This window comes from Anomaloglossus baeobatrachus, chromosome 6 (assembly GCF_048569485.1).
Source record: "Anomaloglossus baeobatrachus isolate aAnoBae1 chromosome 6, aAnoBae1.hap1, whole genome shotgun sequence".
NCBI classification, from domain to species: Eukaryota; Metazoa; Chordata; class Amphibia; order Anura; family Aromobatidae; genus Anomaloglossus; species Anomaloglossus baeobatrachus.
In genome coordinates, this window is record NC_134358.1 from 293,090,478 (window position 1) to 293,102,605 (window position 12,128).

At 45.2% G+C, this 12,128-nt stretch overlaps 1 protein-coding gene across 1 annotated transcript in view; it reads right to left on the reverse strand.

The window, feature by feature from the left end:
• OTULINL (OTU deubiquitinase with linear linkage specificity like) overlaps positions 1-12,128 on the reverse strand; it is a 139,639-nt gene that overhangs the window by 85,584 nt on the left and 41,927 nt on the right. The window lies entirely within an intron of this gene.

Genomic DNA, 12,128 nt, shown 5'->3' on the forward strand with positions numbered 1-12,128 from the left:
TTAGGGGACACACGTCATGTAGGGGACACATGTCATGAAGGGGACCCACGTCATGTAGGGGACACGTTATTTAGGGGACACACGTCATGAAGGGACCCACATCATGTAGGGGACACGTTATTTAGGGGACACATGTCATGTAGGGGACACACGTCATGTAGGGAACACACGTCATGTAGGGGACAAATGTCATGCACTCAATAGGACAAACACAAATACAGACCGGTGACCTGTTCATACAGCATTATTGTAATATTATTAATTATAAAGGTGGAAAGGCCATACAATATATACACTTCTTGCCTTTTGTGTCACCCCTATTTCATTACAAATTTTAAGCTCTTTAAGGTTTCACTCCTCTTGATTGAATTGTTAATTTAGGTGTTACTCTGTAATGTATGATACTATTTGTATATTTTTCCTCTTTATCAAGGGTGACCAATTAATTTTTCCAAGGGGCCACATGATAGATCATGACTGCTGTCGAGAGCCAAAATAATAAGCTAAACTTATTTCTGCTCAATATAAGTATTACCATATAAATTCTAATTATTTTTTTTATTAGTAATCTATTACTTAATATTGACCAGGATTAATTGTGCTGATTCAATAGCGTTATATAAGTATTTTTTTTATTATTGCTATTATGTGTGTGTATGTGTGTGTGTGTGTGTGTATGTCCGCTAAAGGAATCCGCACCGTCGCATTTACAATCATGAAATTTTGCACAGACACTCCATGTGACTCAGGGAATGTCATAGACTATGTTTTGAAGGCAAAAATTAACCCTGCACTTTACAGTTACTCTCCAAAAAAACTGCCTCCATTAAGCTGAATGGAGGTGGGAGTTACAGGCTATTATCAGCAACTATCAGTGGTTGCTATTGGAGCAAAATAAACTGTTAGTATAAGAAGCTTATGTGTGAGGTAATAAGATGTCAGTGGGGAGACGGATAGAGAGAGACAGAAAGAGACAGAGAAAGACAGAAAGAGGGAGACAGACAGAAGGAGACAGGGAAAGATAAGACAGACAGACAGGGAAAGAGATAGAGAGAGAGAGAGAGACAGACAGTGAAAGAGACAGACAGAGGCAGACAGATACAGACAGACAGGAAAAGAGACAGCCAGACAGGAAAAGAAACAGAGAGAGACAGACAGGGAAAGAGACAGAGACAAGGAAAGAGACCAGAAAAAAGATAGGGAAAGAGACAGACAAATAAGAAAGAACAGAGACAGGGAAAGAGACAGAGACAGACGGGAAAATAGACAGAGAAAGACAGGGATAGAGACAGACAGGGAAAAAGACAGACAGGGGAACGAGACAGACGGGGAACGAGACAGATGGGGAACGAGACAGACGGGGAACGAGACAGACGGGGAAAGACACAGACGGGAAAAGAGACAGATGGGGAAAGAGACTGACAGACAGACACAGAGATAAACAGAGACATACAGACACAGAGATAGAGAGAGAGAGAGACAAAGAGACTGATACAGAGAGACAGAGAGATAGGCACAGACAGATAGGGAGATAGACACAGACAGACAGACATGGATAGAGAGAGAGACACATACATGGATAGAGACAAACACACAGACAGACAGTGACAGACAGAGAAAGGGACGGACAGACAGACAGACACACAGAGACACACAAAGAAAGGTACAGACAGGCACACAGAGACAGACAGGGAAAGAGACAGACAGAGAGACAGACAGAAAGAGACAGAGACAGACAGATAGAGACAGACACACAGACAGAAAGAGACATAAACAGACACACAGTGACAGACACACAGGGACAGACAGAAACAGACAGAGATAGACAGACAGAGAAAGACAAAAAGACAGAGACAGACGGACAGAGAAAGACAGACAGACACAGACAGAGACAGACAGAAACAGACACACAGAGACAGACACCGAGTACCCAGGCATATCCCGGGATAGTAACTGTCTCTCTGTCTGTCTCCCATCTTCGTCTGTTTGTGTCTGTCTGTCAGTCTGTTTGTCTGTCTGTGTTCTACCTTGTTATTTGGCATCATTGCAGCGATGATGGAGACCTCCCCACACTACTATGCACCCATTAAAATAAGGACATGTTCAACCTGAGATAGCCCCCATGTCTCTTGTCCCTTAGAGCTGCCTATATGGTCTTTATACCCTAAAGTGTGATCCTATGATGCATCATTGCTTTGATAAATGGCCATAATTCTGAAAAGTTTTTTCATTCCTTCCAGTATTTATTCCAAAAACAGTTGTAAAAATATTTTTTTCCATGACTCCCATCATATAATATCTTCTACATTTAATAATTTATCAAAATAATAACATTTCCTTGATACAGTTCTCTCATACTCCTAACAAGGGAACCACATGTTTTTATTCATTGCACATTTTTTGTTTCATTTTTACTAGTCTGTGTATATTGTATGCAGTTTTCTGCACACTGGCACTTATATCTCTGCTTTTATATACTTACATTCCATTTATTTCACTTTTCATATGCTGTGTGCTATGAAACTTGTAAAGGGTGAATACCTCCCTGGTCTCTTAATTAATTAGTCAGCACATGTATACCTATGATAATAACTTGCTTTAGAGATATCATGCATTCCATGACTAAGACTGCAAGGTCGAAACGCGTAGGATAGTACCTGTTCCCTCGTGTCTCTGTGTTCCCCACTGTACCTACGTTTTAAATGGATTTCAATAAAACTTGTAGTTTTATATTCACATCTCCGTTCACGGTTCTGGATTTTTTTCCTCTGCTGCTGAATACTCCTCCTATTATACTCCTCTTCCCCCAGGACTACTCCCCCTACTAGACTCCTCTTTCCCCAGGACTACTCCTCCTCCTATTAGACTCCTCTCTCCCCAGGACTGCTCCTCCTATTATACTCCTCTCTCCCCAGGACTACTCCTTCTATTATACTCCTCTCCCCCAAGGACTACTCCTTCTATTATACTCCTCTCTCCCCAGGACTACTCTCCCTATTATCCTCCTCACCCCCAAGGACTACTCCTCCTATTATACTCCTCTCCCCCCAGGACTACTCCTCCTCCTATTATACTCCTTTCACCCCAGGACCACTCCCCCTATTATACTCCTCACCTCCAGGACTACTCCTCCTATTATCCTCCTCTCCCCCCAGGACTACTCCTCCTATTATACTCCTCACCTCCAGGACTACTCCTCCTATCATCCTCCTCTCCCCCCAGGACTACTCCTCCTATTATCCTCCTCTCTCCCCTGGACTACTCCTCCTATTATACTCCTCTCCCCCCAGGACTACTCCTTCTATTATACTCCTCTCCCCCCAGGACTACTCCTCCTATTATATGCCTCTCTCCTCAGGACTACTCCTCCTATTATACTCCTCTCTCCCCAGGACTACTCCTTATATTATACTCCTCTACCCCCAGGACTACTACTCCTATTATACTCTTCTCACCCCAGGACTACTCCTCCTATTATACTCCTCTCTCCCCAGGACCACTCCCCCTATTATTCTCCTCTCCCCCCAGGACCACTCCCCCTATTATCCTCCTCTCCCCCCAGGACTACTCCTCCTATTATACTCCTCTCCCCCAGGACTACTCCTTCCATTATACTCCTCTCCCCCCAGGACTAGTCCTCCTATTATACGCCTCTCTCCTCAGGACTACTCCTCTTACTATACTCCTCTCCCCAGGACTACTCCTCCTATTATACTCCTCTCTCCCCAGGACTACTCCTTCCATTATACTCCTCTTCCCCCAGGACTACTACTCCTATTATACTCCTCTCCCCCAGTACTATTCCTCCAATTATACTTCTCTCCCCCCAGAACAACTCCTCCTATTATCCTGCTCTCCCCCCAGGACTACTCCTCCTATTATACTCTCTCTCCCCAGGACTACTCCTTCTATTATACTCCTCTTCCCCCAGGACAACTACTCCTATTATACTCCTCTCCCCCAGTACTATTCCTCCTATTATACTCCTCTCCCCCCAGGACAACTCCTCCCATTATACTCCTCTCCCCCCAGGACCACTCCCCCTATTATCCTCCTCTCCCCCAGGACTACTCCTCCTATTATACTCCTCTCTCCCCAGGACTACGCCTCCTATTATCCAACTCTCTCCCCAGGACTACTCCCCCTATTATCCTCCGCTCCCCCCAGGACTACTCCTATTATCCAACTCTCTCCCCAGGACTACTCCCCCTATTATCCTCCTCTCCCCCCAGGACTACTCCTCCTATTATACTCCGCTCCCCCCAGGACTACTCCTCCTATTATCCTCCTCTCTCCCCAGGACTACTCCCCCTATTATCCTCCTCTCCCCCCAGGACTACTCCCCCTATTATCCTCCTCTCTCCCCAGGACTACTCCCCCTATTATCCTCCTCTCCCCACAGGACTATTCCTCCTATTATACTCCTCTCTCCCCAGGACTACTCCTCCAAGACTGGGAAGGGCTAAATAATCATGGACCTTCCTAGATTCATAATATCAGCTCTCAGCTATCTACTTTACCTTTGCTGGTTATCAAACATGGAAGGGACTCCACTATGTTTTTTTTAAATTATTTATTTGTTTATTAATTTCAGTTTGCCCCTGTGCAGATTTGTCCCTTAGAGCAGCCTATATGGTCTGTACACCCTAAAGTGTGATCCTATGATGCATCATTGCTTTTATCAATGGCCATAATTCTGAAAAGGGCAGTTTACAATAACACTATAGAAGTATTAAAGGAAGTGTAACACTGTACATGGTGTCTGATCTACAGGCAGCATGTCATTTATTAATTTAGGTACCGATAATTTTTAAGCTTAGTACTAGTCTACTAAACAATCCGAATTATTGACATACAGACATACCATTGCTGTCAAACAAAATTATAAGTATATAAGTATAATTAGAGGACCGCCCACTTGACTCCCAAGCTTAAGCAGAACAAGAATTTCAATGAATACATTAAACGTTATTGTGAATCTTTTCTCATACAGAAACTGTATATCGGTGTGTTCAGCTACTACTGCTCTATAATATGCTGCTGGCATATCTGACATTATATCCAATGTGACAGTTCCCTTTAAAAGAAAAGAGGAAGCAGAATCAAATTAAACATTGTAGCACTGTTTTACCAGACTGATTTTACAATGCAAATTCATATTCTGATAGAGAAGAACAACAACATGCAAACCTGAAAAACTCTAACATGCAAATATCGACAGGATAATAACTGCAATACAAACACACAATGGTACCACCTGATTCAAAAAGTATTTTGGTAAACTGGCCAGAGTTCTATGGCATCAGCTCTTATTTCCATGCTGATCATAACTTGGTAGGGAAATAAGGAACATAAATTATTCTTGTTACCTCCTAAATTTCCCCTCTACGATGCAGCAGATCATTTTTCTTTTAAAATACTTATGTCACTTTATCTAATTTAATTTTAGACAGAAACATGAAAAAGGGCATTTATATTCTACTACAAGTGATTACTTAATTCCATGTATCACGGGCCAGACACATAATTTTCTCATAGAAACTTAGTAATAACAATATTATGATTATCCTCAGTATTAGCTAATCTTATGAAATTAAGGAGGCAGAGATAACAAATGTTGGGATTTTTGTATATATAAATTAACGAGACTCATTGCGCACGTTTATTGACTTGATCTATGTCAAGTGTTCTTTTGTCACGTTTCAATCCGGTTCAGTCCATGTGTTTGCACCCATTTTCTTTCAACTGCATTGAAGATCGTAAATGACTTCACTATCTAATACAAGGGCAAAGCACAAACAAAAGTTTATCATACTATATATGTTTTATAATAGTAATTAATAGGCGATGTATGCCACTGAATGCCTATCAAGTGACAAATGACAGAGGCTTCAATCAGGTCTTTATCATGAAAATTACCTAAAAGTGATTGTCTCCTCTTCTTAAATATGTAAAATTGCAAAGTACTTGTAAAATAAGCAACTTTGTAATTTACTTCTCATTAAAAATCCTCTCCATTTGCAAAAACAGAGGAGTTCTTCATTTCATAGTTTGCAGCTCATTGTTTATGTTATCGATAAAGAAGCAGCATTTTAATGGTGATTGGTCTCCTACTAAAAATGTTCTGAAGTTAGTCACTTCGCTCCGTCCAGGCAGCTACAGTGCCCCAGACTTCTGCAATGCTGCAGATGAAAAACTGCCAATGTGTTTCACACAAATGTCAATACTGGAAAGCTTGTAATTAATTGGAAAATACATGTGAGGGAGAGGAGAGGGAGAACCCTGCTACCCCTAAGAGCTTACACTACGCGGGGAAAAAAAGGAAAGAGAAAGAGACAGAACCCCCTAACCATAAAAGCTGACATTCTACAAGAGACAGACAGAACTCTGCTGACCATAAGCGCTTACATTCTGTAGGAGAGAGACAGAACCAGCTCGACACATAGGTGTGGAATCTAATTAAGGTGGTGAGGGAAGCCAGGGGCCAGTGGCAGGTTTGGTTATGGTCATGGGTCACCATGTCCCTCTCCTGTAGACACAGGGCATCCCTTCTTTTTCACCATTTGCTTGGTACTTCCCCGTACCTAGCGTGACATCCATACCTAGCATGACAGCTGCTGACCATAAGAGCTGACACTCTAAGGGAGAGAGAGAGGACCCTGCTGAACATTAAAGCTTGCACTCTATAGCATAGAGAAAGAGACAAAAAACTCTGCTGACGATGAGAACTTACATTCTACAGGAGAGAGAGGACCCCACTGACCATAAGAGCTTTCACTTCATAGGAGAGAGACAGAACCCTGCTGACCATAAGAGCTTACACTACATGGGAGAGAGGGAGAACTCTGCTGACCATAAAAGCTTACACTACATGGGAGAGAGGGAAAACTCTGCTGACCATAAAAGCTTACACTACATGGGAGAGAGGGAAAACTCTGCTGACCATAAAAGCTTACAGTCTATAGGAGAGAGAAAGAGAGAAAACACCCTGCTGACCATGAGAGCTTACACTCTACAGGAGAGAGAGTTACCCAGTGACTGCTGAAATGTATAACGACTGCCATTTAGCCTGTGCTCCACTGGGAACATTCCATCTGTGATGGTCCAGTCACTGACCACTACTGTACAAGGAATGATAATCTGTGAGATGTCATAGCTGCAGCAGTGCAAAATGGCATTAGCCTGCTCTCTAATGATTCAACAGAGTGGGAAAAGGTGCTAAGAGAATCAAATCTCAAAATATTTGAATTCTTGTGAAACCATTAATTTTAGGAAATTTGATTTGAACTCGGCCCTCCGTGGAGAGATATGCTTATGTCTAATGGCAACACTTTCCTTAATCCATAACCATAGTGTATTCATGGAATGCAGCCTACGAAAAGGTACTTTCTATTGAAATGTTATGAAATAAAAAGCCCTAGAGCAATTAGAGGCACTAAACGTTTTCCCCTAAACACTTAATGGGGCTGACAAACATAATGCTGTGTTATTTCTTCATGAAGGACAATATGAGTCACCAAAACGTGTTTTCTACAGATGAACTGCTGACAGTGCAGCAAGTCTATAAACTATGACAGAAGAGTTCAGAGCTACAAATATAAATGGCTTTCATGTATAAATTGTTGACTTACATTCATTTACTCAACTGCACACAATTTATAAGAACTGCAAGAAAAAAATGGAAACAAGTAGGGTCGACACAAGTTGTAACTGTAATGTTTACCAGCAAATTCCCTCTACATACTGCATATGGTATAACTTTGACCTAAAACTCCACTGCATCTAAATTATAATAGGGAAAAAGAAAATATAGGAAAAGTTATGTGAGATAACAAAATATCTATATATATAATTGCCTTATTCTGTCTGTCTGTCTGTCTGTCTTGCTCCAAAATTGTGTCCTTACAGTGACAACCGTCGGATTGGCCGCTGGGCTCGGCCTGGCCCCGCCCCCCCACACGGATTGGCCGCTCGGCTCGGCCTGGCCCCGCCCCCGCATGGATTAACCATTTGGCCAGGCCCGCCCGCCGCACGCGATGCCCGCTAGGCCACGCCCCCCGCACGCGATGCCCGCTAGGCCACGCCCCCCACACGCAATGCCCACTAGGCCACGTTCCCTGCACGCGATATTCGCTAGGCCACGCCCCCCGCACGCAATGACCGCTAGCCCACGCCCCCCGCACGCGATGACCGCTAGCCCACGCCCCCCGCACGCGATGCCTGCTAGGCCACACCCCCCGCATGTGATGCCCGCTAGGCCACGCCCCTGCACATGATGCCCGCTAGGCCACGCCCCCCGCACCGCGATGACCGCTAGCCCACGCCCCCGCACGCGATGACCACTAGCCCACGCCCCCCCATTGCGATGCCCGCTAGGCCACGCCCCCTGCACGCGATGCCCGTAGGCCATGCCCCCCGCACGCGATGCCCGTTAGGCCACACACCCCGCACACGATTTTTGCTAGGCCACGCCCCCCCGCACGCGATGCCCGCTAGGCCACGCCCCCGCACGCAATGCCCGCTAGGCCACGCCCCCTGTACGCGATGCCCATTCGGCCACGCCCCCTCACACGATGCCCATTCAGAATGGGGGGATGAAACACGATGGGGGGTGTGCAGCATGGGGGGGGCAGCATGGGGGTTGGACCACGATGGGGGTGCCCAGAATGGGGGGATGAAACACGATGGGGGTGTGCAGCATGGGGGATGGAGCACGATGGGGGGTGTGCAGCATGGGGGATGGAGCACGATGGGGAGTGCAGCATGGGGGATGGAGCACGATGGGGGGGTGCAGCATGGGGGATGGAGCACGATGGGGGGTGCAGCGTGGGGGATGGAGCACGATGGGGGGTGCCCAGAATGGGGGGATGAAACATGATGGGGGGTGCGCAGCATGGGGGATGGAGCACGATGGGGGGTGCGCAGCATGGGGGATGGAGCACGATGGGGGCCACCTTCTAGTAATTATAATATTTTTGTTAAAATGCTATTTAGAATATGAATAATTTTAAGATTTTTATAAAACTAAAGTTTTATAAAAATCTTATAATGATTCATATTCTAAATAGCATTTAAACAAATATAAGAACAGTTATATATTATTATCTCACATAAATTTTCATATCTTTTCCTTTTCCCTATTATAATGTGACCCAACTTAGTATATATACACCACAGATTAGTTTATATTTTTTTTAATGCCTAGAAATGTGTGTATATACAGTATAAGACCGGAATGATATCCATGTCCCCACATTGAAAGGCATCAATTTAAAGTGCAGTGCATAGGAAGTGTAGATATAACAATTACAGATCAAGAAATACTGTACCATTCAAACATGCCACGAGGAATACCACACAGAAAGTTCCTTCTGGATTAACCATAGATAATGCAGGTCTGAAGTGCAGTACATAATGAATAGATGACTTACCTATATAGCATAGAGTACTGTTGACAAGATGACAAGCAAGGAAGGAAATATCTTATAAAACGTAACAATGAGAACAACAATGAGATCAACGTAATCAGCGCTCTGTGGTGGAAAAGATCTATATTCCTTAGAGGAGTGGACTGCACTGTATGCCCTTTGGTCCAATAGCCTTTAGTCCACAAAGAGATCTTTATAGTCCTCTCCCACTTTTTCATTACAGTAAGGGGTACTTTGCACGCTGCGACATCACAAGCCGATGCGGCGATGTCGAGCGCAATAGTCCCCGCCCCCGTCGCAGCAGCGATATCTTGTGATTGCTGGCGTAGCGAACATTATCGCTACGCCAGCTTCACATGCACTCACCTGCCCTGCGACACCGCTCTGGCCGGCGATCCGCCTCCTTCCTAAGGGGGCGGGTCGTGTGGCGTCACAGCGACAGGCAGGCGGCCAATAGCAGCGGAGCGGCGGAGATGAGCAGGATGTAAACATCCCGCCCACCTCCGTCCTTCCGCATTGCAGCCGGGACGCAGGTAGGAGATGTTCCTCTCTCCTGCGGCTTCATACACAGCGATGTGTGCGGCCGCAGGAACGAGAAACAACATCGTACCTGTCACTGCACCGGCATTATGGAAATGTCAGACCCTACACCGATGATACAATAATGACGCTTTTGTTAATCGTATCAAAAAGGATTTGCACACTACGATATTGACTGCGACGCCGGATGTGCGTCACTTTCGATTTGACCCCACCGACATCGCACCTGCGATGTCGTAGTGTGCAAAGCCCGCCTAAGTGTTGAGCTCCAGTTCATGAAATTGACTATCCCTCTGGTTTCTCCGCTTTTTGTGAGAAATGGTAAAGTTGAACGGTTGCAACGCTAGGCTCCTCAGGCTCCATCATAACAATCGCCCATTCTCCCCCACCTACTGGTGTAGACAGGTCAGTGGATTGTGGTCCATTGCTATAGTGATTTCCTTGCCATACACATAGGGTAACAGTTTCTTCAGTGTCCAGACAATGGCCAGCCATGCGCTATTTATGGTAGCATATGCCTTCTCTCGGTCTACCAGTTTATTGCAAAGATACACCACAGGGTGATCCTGCCCTGTGCTATCCACCTTACTAAGGACAAAACCCAACCCATCAGTCTGCACAAGAAATCTCTTGGTGTAATCGGTCGCAGCTCTCACAGGGGCCCCAGCAAGGGCTCATTTGAGCTACACAAAGCCAATTCACATTGCTCAGACCATTCTATCTGTCTTCGGAATTTCTTTCTTGTCAGTTCAGTCAGAGGCTTGCCTATGGTACTGTATGAATGAATTTTCGGTAATACCCTGTGATACCCAAGAATGCTTGCACTTGCTTTTGGTTGTGGGGCTGGGGCCACTGAGTTATTAGTTGTACTTTAGCCTGGTCAGTCTTTATAATACCTCCCTCTACTCGGTATCCTAGCTACTGGATCTCAACCATTCCTATTTGGTACTTGTCTGCCCAAATGGTTAACCTATCCTGCTAAATGAGCAAGAGTATCTCCCCTACATGCTATAGTTGTTCCTCCCAGGTCTTAATCATCCAGATAATCCTGGGAGAACTCCTGACAGCCAGCAAGTATGACATCCACCATTCGTAGCTGGCATATTCTTCATCCCAAATGGCATAACTGGAAATTGGAACATACCACAGGGGGTGAAGAAGGGGAATGCTCCTAGGAGCTCGGTGTCAAAGAGATCTGCCAGAAACCTCTACTGAGATTTAGGGTAGACATGAATGTCACACCCCCAGATCATCTATTCGGGGTATGGTGTATGCATGAATAATAGTTATTCCAATCAGCCACAGGTAATCAACTCAGAAGCTTGTGGTCTGGTCCTTTTTCAGGACAAGGACTGCTCTTGCCTCCCAAAGATTGCACGAGGGGACCACCACTCCAAACTCTAAAAACTGAACCACTTCCTAACGAATCGTCTGCTGAACCCTGAATGCCATTCGATACAGTGGCTGTTGAATTGGCCTTGCTGTCCTGGTGTCCACCTGATGTTCAGTCAAATTGGTTTGGCCCGGCTGATTAGAGAAGAGCTCATGACACTAGTCTAATAACCTCTGCAGTTGACTGGATTGGGCTGGGGTGAGGAGATCCCCTAAGGTGACTTGCTCCACCTCTCCCTTTGCTTTGTTATGCTGTAACAAGTCCAGCCTGAGATCAAGTTCTGAGGTATCTGGCGACAGCATCTAACTACTGCATATATATCTCTGGCCTGGTACACTTTTAATTGGTGAATAGAAGTCCTCTTAATTTGGGTGGGGTGGGGATCGAATGCTACCTGACTGATAGATGATTGCCTCCTCTTTGTTGTGTCTGGACCCTACCAGTTGGCCTGCAATTTGTCATGGTGGATGGGATTTAGTACCATCATATGCTGTCCTACATTGAACTCTCGGGGCTGGGTGACCCTATCATAGTAGATGTTCTGTTGTACTTGTACCTCCTTTAAGTGCACTCATGTCAGCTGCCCAAGGAGTTGTATTCTTTCTTGCAACTGCTGAGTAGAGATGAGCGAACCGGCCGTGGTTCGGCTCGAGTTCGGTTCGCCGACGGAGGTCTCGTTCGAGTTCGGTTCGGTGAACCGGTTCGGCCAACTACTCGAACCGCATAGGAAACAATGGGAGGCAATCACAAACACATAAAAACACCTA